At 35.9% G+C, this 13369-nt stretch overlaps 1 protein-coding gene and 1 pseudogene across 1 annotated transcript in view; one reads left to right on the top strand and one right to left on the bottom strand.

Annotated features, from left to right (window-relative positions):
* Window positions 1-13369, bottom strand: part of CSMD1 (CUB and Sushi multiple domains 1) — a 2669009-nt gene that overhangs the window by 2026506 nt on the left and 629134 nt on the right.
* Window positions 1278-1895, top strand: LOC141555160 (splicing factor 3A subunit 2-like; annotated as a pseudogene).

Below are 13369 nucleotides of genomic sequence, written 5' to 3'. Positions count from 1 at the left end.
ACCATTATAAGGATGGTCCTGTGATTCTATATCTCATAATATATTTTAATGAAATTCTCATTCTCATTAAGTAGATATATTATCCCATAGGCTGCCTCTATCGGATTTTTTCCCCAGGAGGAATGAAAATGGTCAAAATAGGAAGCACTTCCATGTCAAATTCATTTTTTCCCTGAATCAATTCATAGTAAACCATTTTTTTCAAATGCCTATGGCCACGATCAATACCAGTGCCAACAATTTATTCTTTATAAAAACATATACCTTTTTAGGGGTCCTAAGCTAGCAAATCTTAATTTTGATTTGATAAGCATATATTAAGCACCAAATAATATGCATATATTAAGTTGTAACATTTGCTAGTTTCCATATTTGGATACAAGATACATGCTAAATCTAGTCCCTCTAAGAAATAGAAGAGTGCTATTCAAATAATTATCCCAGAGAAAATTATTTAAAATTTGCCAAACATTGCATGTCATCTAAGGGAAATAAAGGCATTAGTATCATATAGTGAATCAAGGTAGAATACATGGATCCAGGCATATTTGAATAAAATAAGTATCCACATCATTTTTTCTCTATATTATATATTTGGAATTAAGCCAGGAATTTTGTAAGAAATAATTCTTGCAAGAGTCACACAGGTTGTAACATATCTTTTTTGCTTGGATTGAATCTTAATTGATATTGTCTTGTATAATATAGAGATTAAGGTTGCTGGGAAAATAAATTGATTATGCAACTAAAATTGAAGATGTATACCTGGACAATTACTTTCTGTCCTTTTTTATTTTAACAAAGTATTTGTAATGGCTAGCAATTCAGGATAGTCTTGATTATGATGAAAAAGGGAGCCTTGTGATAAGGAAGTAATTTAGAACTGTATAGTTAGACATTTTAGTGTGGAAAAACTGGATTGAAGCACTTAGAAAAAGTAAATAAGTTTTGAAAGAAAATTGAGTGAGTCTTTATAGAAGAGTAGGAGGTAAGAAATTTAATATTAGGTCATGTCTAAATTTAGAATATTCCAAGGGTGAATTGGTTTCTGAACTGAAAATTCTTTTAGGGAGCCTTAATATTAGTACTCAACCCAAACTTCTAAACTAGTGAAAATTGTTTGAAATAAGTCAACATTTAACTTTGTTTGCATACTACTGAAATTCAAAGATAGTCACCATTGATTATCAACATTGTACTATGGACTAGGCAGGGAGTGATGGAGCAATTTTATCCTCAGTATCTGAGACACAAAGAAATACTTCTGATAACTGACCTTTGAAATTATTAATATCAACAAGGAACCATACTTTATATAGTATAATTTGGGTTTTTATAAATGCAGACTTGGTTTGGCAGTTTACAACAATGAAGGAAGCTATTAAGTGCACATTCAAGGAATTTTTTAAAGACATCAAATTAACTTGGCTTAGAGAGCAGCAAAAGATTCCAAGGAGACTCTAGCCCATCCAGAACCAGTGAAAGTGAGGACATTTGTGAAAATTGGGCATCTGGATTAGGTAATGACTGAGCAACAGAACACAGAAATGGTTCCACAGAGACTGCTTTTAAGATTGACTATTATGACATTGCTGAGAAAATTATGCATGCCACTGGTTTACATCTTTGTAAGAGGCTAAGAATGAACTCCCATATAGATGCTAGCAGTATTTTTTATGTGCAGCTAAACCTTATGGAAGCATTGCTTTCAAGGTATTTAATAAAGAGACTGATGAGGCAGAAGAGAAGTTTTGGTTCTATTAAAATAGAGAAAGCAAGGAGTTTCTTCTCTAGTTATTTTTAAGATAAAGAAGACTCCTGTTATTTTAGCCCTTACTACCATGTGTCCTAGAGTGAAGCAGCCCCCATTTCCCTTTAGGAATAGATCTCTGTAATCTGTGCCTCTCAGCGGTCCTGCACCCTTGATTAGCCTTCCTGGATTTACTTAGATGACCTCTATTGCACCTGGAGTTCATTTTCCAGCTTCTGAGGTATTCCCCTTGTTTACCTCCTAGCTTCCATGGTATATTCTCCAGCTCCCAAAGTATCTCTTAAATTCCAAGTGATCATCCATTATATAGTTGTGGTTTTCCTTCAAGCTCTAGAGACATATCCCCAAACCTTTGGAGTTTAGTCTTAAGCTCCTAGAATTCACCCTAAGGCCCTATGGGATCATCTACAAATTATAAATATGTACTCCCTCAAATTAAAAATATATCTACTAATTCCTATAACTTTAATTTTGAGCCCCTTTTCCCTCAGAAGGATGTGAAACATTTCTCCTCCTCCACCAACCAATTGAAAAGTGTTTCCACCCACTTTTCTCCCATTAAGTTGTTTTTTTATTAATGTGCACAAAACATGCACAAAAACCCTTCTGCTGGGGTTATGAAAGAAAGAAAAAGGAATTGGTAAAAAAAAAAATTGAAGATGGGTGGGAAAGGAGGATACCTTTTCTTCAGGAAGCTGCAAAGCTCTTTGCAAAGCTTTCCATAAAGGCAAAGAGTAGTTTCTTAATAATAGCATTCTACTAATGTTGCCATGTAAGAATGAGAAATAAAATATAACTGCTTCTAAATTACTTTAAAAGAAACATTAACTAGAGGGTACACATAGAGTTGCATGATGGGATAATCAAACTACAATATATAACTGATTTAGAACTCCAACAAACTGGGAAAACTGGAAATTAGTATGGCAGAAATTAGATATGGATCCACACTTAACACCATATACCAAGATAAGATCAAAATGGGTCCATGATTTAGGCATAAAGAATGAGATCATAAATAGATTAGAGGAACAGAGAATAGTCTACCTCTCAGACCTGTGGAGGAGGAAGGAATTTATGACCAGAGGAGAATTAGAGATCATTATCGATCACAAAATAGAAGATTTTGATTACATCAAACTAAAAAGTTTCTGTACAAACAATACTAATGGCAACAAGATTAGAAGGGAAGTAACAAATTGGGAAAATATTTTTAAAAGTAAAGGTTCTGACAAAGGTGTCATTTCCAAAATATATAGAGAACTGACCCTGATTTATAGGAAACCAAACCATTCTCCAATTGATAAATGGTCAAGGGATATGAACAGACAATTCTCAGATGATGAAATTGAAACTATTTCCACTCATATGAAAGAGTGTTCCAAATCACTACTGATCAGAGAAATGCAAATTAAGACAACTCTGAGATACCACTACACACCTGTCAGATTGGCTAAAATGACAGGAACAAATAATGATGGATGTTGGAGGGGGTGTGGGAAAACTGGGACACTGATACATTGTTGGTGGAGTTGTGAAAGAATCCAGCCATTCTGGAGAGCAATCTGGAATTATGCCCAAAAAGTTGTCAAACTGTGCATACCCTTTGACTCAGCATTGCTGTTATTGGGATTATATCACAAAGAAATACTAAAGAGTTTTTTTTTTTTTAATTTTTATTTTATTTTATAATTATAACATTTTTTTGACAGTACATATGCATGGGTAATTTTTTACAACATTATCCCTTGCACTTACTTCTATTCAGATTTTTTCCCTTCCTCCCCCAACCCCCTCCCCCAGATGGCAAGCAGTCTTATATATGTTAAATATATTACAGTATAATTTAGATACAATATATGTGTGTAGAACCGAATTTTTTGTTGCACAGGAAGAATTGGATTCAGAAGGTAAAAATAACAGTTTACATTCATTTCCCAGTGTTCCTTTTCTGGATGTAGCTGGTTCTGTCCATCATTAATCAATTGGAATTGGATTAGCTCTTCTCTATGTTGAAGAAATCCACTTCCATCAGCATACATCCTCGTACAGTATCATTGTTGAAGTGTATAATGATCTTCTGGTTCTGCTCGTTTCACTCAGCATTAGTTGATGTAAGTCTCTCCAAGCCTCTCTGTATTTCTCCTGTTGGTCATTTCTTATAGAACAATAATATTCCATAACATTCATATACCATAGTTTACCCAACCATTCTCCAATTGATGGACATCCATTCATCTTCCAGCTTCTAGCCACTATGAAAAGGGCTGCCACAAACATTTTGGCACATACAGGACCCTTTCCCTTCTCTAGTAGTTCCTTGGTGTTAGGATTACTAAGTGAGAACTGAGGTTGTCTGGACAGTGACAAGGTGAGAATTCAGGTTTTCTGGACAATTACAAGGTGAGAACTCAGGTTGACTTGATAGAGGGGGCAAGCTCATTGGCTGGGGTGGTTCTTCCCAGAAGCCCTTGCATTATCCCACGCCCATTCTCTGGGAGAATAAAAGAGAGGACTCTCAGAGAAAGAAGAAGACTCTCTGCATTACATCAGGCCTGACGGGGCTCTCTGCAGGAAGGGAAGTCACTTCTAAGGACAAGAGTTAACAGCAACTGCCTGGAGACAACGGTTCACTACAGGAAGAAGAATCTGTCTTAAAGATTTGAGTAGACACAGCAGATCTCTTCCCAGAGAGCGATCCGGCAGCTTCTAGAGACGACAGCTCGCTACAGTTGGCGCCCAACGTGGGGCAAGGACTTTTGCTTATCCTGACAAGAGGAGCTAGACCAGACCTTCGCAATTTGGCGCCCGAACAGGGACAGACACAGTCCTGATTCCAGTGGAAAAGCTTCTGATCTAGATCTCAGTCTCTCTGACCCAGAACCGTGAGTAACGAGGAAACTTTGTTAAAGATTAAGTGAGTGTGCTAATAGATAAATAAGGAACTTAACTTGTTAAGGGCTAAACCAGGAATCTCTTATAGCTGAAATGGGGCAGATGTTAGCTATATTCAATCCCTGGACCTCAGCCGACTCATCCCCAGCCCCAGAAGCAACCTCAGCTCCACCCCCATTCAGGAGTGGTACTATAGAGAGTATAATCAACATAATTGAGGAGCAGAGTTTACTTGTAACCTGGGTACAGATTGCTAAACTCTTGGCTGCCTTAAGACGCACATCCCCTTGGTTCTTAGAGGAAGAAAAGATAGATGTAGATAAATGGAAGCTAGTGGGATATGAAATGAAAGAATTTCAAGCAAAAAATGGGCCTCGTTCAATTTCTGCAGAAGTATTTTATATCTACAACATAGTTCAATTAGCCTTAAACTATCAAGCAAGTTGTAGGAGAAGGAAAAGTTCTAAAAATGAACAGAGGAGGAAGTGTGAGGAAAAAAGGAAAGATCAAGATCTTTCCCTAGAGCAAGAGGATTTAAATGAGGAATTATGGTATGATTCTCTTGAAGAAGCTTCAACCCTGCCTAGAGAACAGATTATTGACAGGCCCACATCAACCCCACCTTCAGAGATGGAGGAAGAAAGAGGGGAAGAGGCAGAAACACAAACAGAATTGCCTGTGAAGAAGCCTAAGCCTATGACAAGATTAGAAAAAGCATTGGTTAAAGCTAAGAGAGAAGGACAGGATATAAGTGATTTTATACATGCATATCCTGTGATTGAAAATACTGACTCTGTAGGTAAAAAAAGGAGAAGATATGCACCTTTAGATTTGAATAAAATTAAGGATTTGAAAAAAGGTTGTACCCTTTATGGGGCTACATCAGCTTATGTCAAAATGTTACTAGATGGTTTGTCTTATGAAGTCCTAACCCCGAATGATTGGAAATCCATAGCAAGGACATGTCTGGAACCTGGAGAAAATTTATTATGGCTTGCGGAATTTCATGAATTATGTAAAATTCAAGTCAGATGCAATTTGGAAATAGGAGTTAACACACAATTCACTTTTGAGCACTTAGCTGGTGAAGGTCAGTATGGAGAGAATTCGGAACAGATTAATTATACCATGACAATATATGAACAAATTGCTAAGGCTGCAATAAAAGCTTGGGGTGTCCTTCCTGGACAGAAAGATCGTGGAGAGGCTTTCACTAAAATACAGCAAGGTCCCAATGAACCTTTTGCAGATTTTGTGGGACGTTTGCAAACTGCTGTCAAAAGAACTATTGGAGAAAATTCAGCTACAGAAATAATGACCAGACATCTGGCTAAGGAAAATGCCAATGAAATTTGCAAAAGAATTATATGGGGATTAGACAAAGATGCTCCTTTAGAGGAGATCATAAGACGCTGTGCTACAGTGGGAACAAATGCTTTTTACACCCAGACAATGATGAATGTGGAAAGACAGGGTCCCTCCTGGCAAGGGCCTTCTAGAGAAACTCGGCGATGTTTTCAATGTGGAAAAATTGGGCATCTAAGAGCTCAGTGTAGATATGGAGATACAGTGAGAAGACAGGGTGAAAGAAGACCTAAAACCCCATGTCCAAAATGCAACAGAGGACTCCATTGGGCATCAGAGTGTAGAATAATTCAGGGAAATGGGATGAGGGGCCCAGGTCCAGGGCCCCAGGCAAAAAAGACTTGGGGCATGATGGCAGCTGATGTTATACCCAAAGAGCCTTTAGAAGGTCAGGACTCTGATTTAATCAACCAGCAGAAAAGCAATCACATGGCAGAAAGGGATTACCTGATAGGTGAGCCAAAAGGCAATCAGATTGCAAAAATGGATTACACTTGGGGAGAATACAGGCCTTTTAAACCAACAGGGCTGTATCCTGTGCAAACAATTCCAATGTAATTGTCAGATGATGAGAAGAGATTTAGAAAGTGGTAAATAGAAGGAAATTAGATAGATTAACTGCCTGGGAGAGAGGGTTTGCTTGTATTTCTTCAGCAGGAGAAGGAATCAGATGGGTGCCAACGAGTCATATTCGCCTTGTCCATCAGAGAGAGACAGAAAAAGAGAAAGACCTCAAAATAAAGGAGAAGATCTAAGAAACATCTGACACTGAAAGAGCATGGATAATAAGAAGACTGTTAAAGAACTTTAAAACCAGCAGGAATCATTGGACTTCCTCACACAAGATGAGACTAATGGACAATGGACTTATGGACATTTATAAATTTTCAATTTATGATTATGTTATATACTTCTAGCATGTGTTATGTTACTATGTTACTATATGCTTATGTAATTTATGTAATTATCTGTAATACTTCCCATATTGATGGATTTATGTTTCAAGGTCATTTATGTAATTATCTGTAATACTTCCCATATTGATGGATTTATGTTTCAAGGTCATGACTGTCCTATGTTCTAAATCAAAAGAAAGGGGGAGATGTTAGGATTACTAAGTGAGAACTGAGGTTGTCTGGACAGTGACAAGGTGAGAATTCAGGTTTTCTGGACAATTACAAGGTGAGAACTCAGGTTGACTTGATAGAGGGGGCAAGCTCATTGGCTGGGGTGGTTCTTCCCAGAAGCCCTTGCATTATCCCACGCCCATTCTCTGGGAGAATAAAAGAGAGGACTCTCAGAGAAAGAAGAAGACTCTCTGCATTACATCAGGCCTGACGGGGCTCTCTGCAGGAAGGGAAGTCACTTCTAAGGACAAGAGTTAACAGAAACTGCCTGGAGACAACGGTTCACTACAGGAAGAAGAATCTGTCTTAAAGATTTGAGTAGACACAGCAGATCTCTTCCCAGAGAGCGATCCGGCAGCTTCTAGAGACGACAGCTCGCTACACCTTGGGGTATAAGCCCAGTAGTAGTATGGCTGGGTCAAAGGGTATGCACATTTTGATAACTTTTTGGGCATAATTCCAGATTGCACTCCAGAATGGTTGGATTCTTTCACAACTCCACCAACAATGCATCAGTGTCCCAGTTTTCCCACAGCTCCTCCAACATTCATCGTTATTTGTTCCTGTCATCTTAGCCAATCTGACAGGTGTGTAATGATACCTCAGAGTTGTCTTAATTTGCATTTCTCTGATCAATAGTGATTTGGAACACTCTTTCATATGAGTGGAAATAATTTTAATTTCATCATCTGAAAATTGTCTGTTCATATCCTTTGACCATTTATCAACTGGAGAATGGCTTGATTTCTTATAAATTAAAGTCAATTCTCTGTATATTTTGGAGATGAGGCCTTTATCAGAACCTTTAACTGTAAAAATTTTTTTTTCCCAATTTGTTACTTCTCTTCTAAATTTTTTTTCATTAGTTTTGTTTGTGCAGAAACTTTTTAATTTGGTGTAATCAAAATGCTCTATTTTGTGATCAATAATGGTCTCTAGTTCTCCCTTGGACACAAACTCCTTCCTCCTCCACAAGTCTGAGAGGTAAACCATCCCATGTTCCTCCAATTTATTTATGATTTCGTTCTTTATGCCTAAATCTTGGACCCATTTTGATCTAATCTTAGTATGTGGTGTTAAATGTGGGTCCATGCCTAGTTTCTGCCATACTAATTTCCAGTTTTCCCAGCAGTTTTTGTCAAATAATGAATTCTTATCCCAAATATTGGGATCTTTGGGTTTGTCAAAGATTAGATTGCTATTTTTATTCACTATCTTGCCCTGTGAACCTAACCTATGCCACTGATCAACTAGTCTATTTCTTAGCCAATACCAAATGGTTTTGGTGACTGTTGCTTTATAATATAGCTTTAAATCAGGTACACTTAGACCACCTTCCTCTGACTTTTTTTTCATTAGTTCCCTTGCAATTCTCGACCTTTTATTCTTCCATATGAATTTTGTTGTTATTTTTTCTAGGTCATTAAAATAGTTTCTTGGGAGTCTGATTGGTATAGCACTAAATAAATAGATTAGTTTGGGGAGTATTGTCATCTTTATTATATTCGCTCAGCCTATCCAAGAACACTGAATGTCTTTCCAATTATTTAAATCTGACTTTATTTTTGTGGCAAGTGTTTTGTAATTTTGCTCATATAATTCCTGACTCTCCTTTGGTAGATATATTCCCAAATATTTTATACTATCGACTGTTATTTTGAATGGAATTTCTCTTTGTATCTCTTGCTGTTGGATTGTGTTGGTAATGTATAAAAATGCTGAGGATTTATGTGGATTTATTTTGTATCCTGCGACTTTGCTAAAATTCTGAATTATTTCTAATAGCTTTTTAGCAGAGTCTTTGGGGTTCTCTAAGTATACCATCATGTCATCTGCGAAAAGTGACAATTTGATTTCTTCATTTCCTACTATAATTCCTTGGATCTCTTTCTCGGCTCTTATTGCCAAGGCTAGAGTTTCTAGTACAATATTGAATAGTAATGGTGATAGTGGGCAACCTTGTTTCACTCCTGATCTTACAGGGAAAGGTTCTGGTTTATCACCATTACATATGATATTTACTGAAGGTTTTAAATATATGCTCCTTATTATTTTAAGGAATAATCCATTTATTCCTATACTCTCAAGCATTTTTAGTAGGAATGGATGTTGGATTTTATCAAATGCCTTTTCTGCATCTATTGAGATGATCATATGGTTTTTATTAATTTGATTATTAATATGGTCAATTATACTAATAGTTTTCCTAATATTAAACCAGCCCTGCATTCCTGGTATAAATCCCACTTGGTCATAGTGTATTATCCTGGGGATGATTTTCTGAAGTCTATTTGCTAATATCTTATTTAAGATTTTAGCATCAATATTCATTAAGGAAATTGGTCTATAGTTTTCTTTCTCAGTTTTCGATCTACCTGGTTTAGGTATCAGTACCATGTCTGTGTCATAGAAGGAATTTGGTAGGACTCCTTCAATCCCTATTTTTTCAAATAGTTTACATAGCATTGGAGTTAGTTGTTCTTTAAATGTTTGGTAGAATTCACCTGTAAATCCATCTGGTCCTGGGGACTTTTTCTTAGGAAGTTGGTTAATAGCTTGGTCTATTTCTTTTTCTGAGATGGGACTATTTAGACTACTTACTTCTTCCTCTGTTAATCTGGGCAAGATATATTTTTGAAGGTATTCTTCCATTTCATTTAAGTTATCGAATTTATCAGCATAAAGTTGAGCAAAGTAGCTCCTAACTATTGTTCTAATTTCCTCTTCATTAGTGGTGAGTTCACCCTTTTCATTTTCAAGACTATCAATTTGCTTCTTCTCTTTCCTTTTTTTAATCAGGTTTACTAAGGGTTTGTCTATTTTGTTGGTTTTTTCATAAAACCAACTCTTAGTTTTATTAATTAATTCAATAGTTTTTTTACTTTCAATTTTATTAATCTCACCTTTTATTTTTTTGAATTTCAAGTTTTGTGTTTGTCTGGGGGTTTTTAATTTGTTCCTTTTCTAGCAATTTTAGTTGTAAGCCCAATTCGTTGGCCCTCTCTTTCTCTATTTTATGCAAGTAGGCCTGTAGAGATATAAAATTTCCCCTTATTACTGCTTTGGCTGTATCCCACACATTTTGGTATCATGTCTCATTATTGTCATTTTATTGGGTGAAGTTATTAATTATGTCTATGATTTGCTGTTTTACCCAATCATTCTTTAGTATAAGATTATTTAGTTTCCAATTATTTTTTGGTCTATTTTCCCCTGGCTTTTTATTAAATGTTATTTTGATTGCATTATGGTCTGAAAAGGATGCATTTACTATTTCTGCCTTACTGCATTTGATTTTGAGGTTTTTATGCCCTAGTATATGATCAATTTTTGTATAGGTTCCATGAACTGCTGAGAAGAAAGTATATTCCTTTCTGTCTCCATTTAGCTTTCGCCAAAGATCTATCATATCAAACTTTTCTAGTATTCTATTTACCTCTTTGACTTCTTTCTTATTTATTTTGTGGTTTGATTTATCTAATTCTGAGAGTGCAAGGTTGACATCTCCCGCTATTATAGTTTTGCTATCTATTTCCTCTTGCAGCTCTCTTAATTTCTCTTTTAAGAATTTAGATGCTGCACCACTTGGTGCATACATGTTTAATATTGATACTGCTTCACTATTGATGCTTCCCTTTAGCAGGATATAATGCCCTTCCTTATCTCTTTTAATTAGATCAATTTTTGTTTTTGCTTGATCTGAGATGAGGATGGCTACTCCTGCTTTTTTGGTTTTGCCTGAAGCATAATAGATTCTGCTCCACCCTTTTACTTTTAGTTTGAATGTCTCATCCTGTTTCAGGTGTGTTTCCTGTAAACAACATATAGTAGGATTCTGATTTTTAATCCAGTCTGCTAACTGCTTCCTCTTTATGAGACAGTTTGCCCCATTCACATTTATGTTTAGAAGGACTAATTCTATATTGCTTGCCATCCTATTAACCCCTGCTTCTGCTTTTCCCCTTTCCTTCCCTTTTACCCTCCTATCCAGTATTATACTGGTAAACACCACTTGCTTTTCACAGCCCTCCCTTTTTAGGATCCCTCCCCCACCTTAAAGATCCTCCCCTTATTTTACCCCTTTTCCTCAAAATTACTGTATTCCCTTCCTCTTAGCTTACTCCTTCCCTTTCACTTTTCAATGAAGTGGAAGAAGTTTCACCATAAATCGAATATGTCTATTGATACACGCTATGTTCATCTCCCTCCTTTCTTTCTCTCAGATATAATAGGTTACCTTTCCCTCTTCATGAGATGTAGTACCACCACTTTATACTTTTTTATGATATAATCTCCTTTCCACCTCTAGTTTCTAAGACAAATTGTACATATGTTCTTTACATATTTTTTTGACAGAAGTATAGTTCTCAAGATTTCTTTTTACCTTTTTAGAAATCTCTTGAGTTCTGTATTTGAAGATCAAACCTTTTATGTAGGTCTGTTTTTTTCATCAAAAATAGATGGAATTCATTTATTTCGTTAAATATCCATCTTCTTCCCTGGAAAACGATGCTCATTCTTGTTGGGTAAGTTATTCTTGGCTGCATACCAAGTTCCTTAGCCTTTCGGAATATCATATTCCAGGCCCTGAGTTCTTTTAATGTGGACGCTGCTAGATCCTGGGTTATCCTTATTGTGGATCCTCCATATCTGAATTGTTTTTTTTCTAGCAGCTTAGAAATACTAAAGAGTGGAAAGGGACCTGTATGTGCCAAAATGTTTGTGGCAGCTCTTTTTGTTGTAGCTAGAAACTGGAAGTTGAATGGATGTCCATCAGTTGGAGAATGGTTGGGTAAATTGTGGTATATGAAGGTTATGGAATATTATTGCTCTGTAAGAAATGACTAGCAGGAGGAATACAGAGAGGCTTGGAGAGACTTAAATCAACTGTTGCTGAGTGAAATGAGCAGAACCAGAAGATCACTATACACTTCAACAACAATACTGTTTGAGGATGTATTCTGATGGAAGTGGAAATCTTCAAAATAAAGAAGATCCAACTCACTTCCAGTTGATCAATGATGGACAGAAATAACTACACCCAGAGAAGGAACACTGGGAAGCGAATGTAAATTGTTAGCACTACTGTCTATCTAGCCAGGTTACTTATACCTTCGGAAGCTAATAATTAATGTGCAACAAGAAAATGGTATTTACACACATATATTGTATCTAGGTTATATTGTAACACATGTAAAATGTATGGGATTACCTGCCATCAGGGGGAGGGAGTGGAGGGAGGGAGGGGATAATTTGGAAAAATGAATTAAAAAAAAAAAAAGAACTCCAACAAACAAGATTAAAAAATTTCATCAAAGAGTTTGATGACAGAAAGAGATGAGCTGGTCATATGGTGAATTGAAGAAAAACTGATATAAAGATATTCCACTGATACCCTTGCAATATCAGGAAAAATAATAAGCTTTTAGTACATTGGGTAGATACTTCCCTCCCCCAAAACTGGCACACACTTTTTGGAGGACATCATCATTGGAAAGAGTTTCAAATGGATATTATTGATCCATTTGATTATGTCATAATACCAATTTTTTTTCACACGCACATTGTATATGTTTTTACAAAGCAATCAGCTAAAATAATGTGCACTACAGTGAAAATGTAATGTAAATTTAAATGAATGCAGCTCATGTTGATAGATATTGGGAAATGCCTTTTTGGGAAAATTTTACTCTCTTAATTTCAGTCTATACATGTCTTGTAGGCCAATCCCTTTCAAAGATGCTTATCTTTTTACTTTCATGAGACATGATTCTGAGATCTAAGTTACCTTTTTTCATTGACATCTAAACCTTTTTTTTGAATCATTTACTTTTTAAATATGATTGAAATTCACTTATAATACTGCAGATACTGAAATGTAACAGATGTTAAGGTAAACTTAATTTCCACATATAGCTTATTTTAAGTTTGTTCAGTTGATACTGAAATGCGGCCAGCAATAACATTCTTCATCTGTATCTTCAATCAATCATCAAATAATAAATATTTATTAATCACCTGGCAATTGCAAGACATGGTGCTAAATTCTAGGAATATACAAAGAGCCAAAAAATATTTAATACCCTCAAGGAATTTGCAATCTAATAGAGGATAGAACTACAAAGAAATAGAGACAGTAAACAATATATACGATAAATTACAAGTAATTAATAGAAGGGAGACACTAAAATTAAAAAAAAGGAAGGCTTCC

The sequence above is a fragment of the Sminthopsis crassicaudata genome, chromosome 2 (genome assembly GCF_048593235.1).
Source record: "Sminthopsis crassicaudata isolate SCR6 chromosome 2, ASM4859323v1, whole genome shotgun sequence".
In the NCBI taxonomy this organism is placed as follows: domain Eukaryota; kingdom Metazoa; phylum Chordata; class Mammalia; order Dasyuromorphia; family Dasyuridae; genus Sminthopsis; species Sminthopsis crassicaudata.
This window is presented reverse-complemented; position numbering and strand designations above follow the sequence as displayed.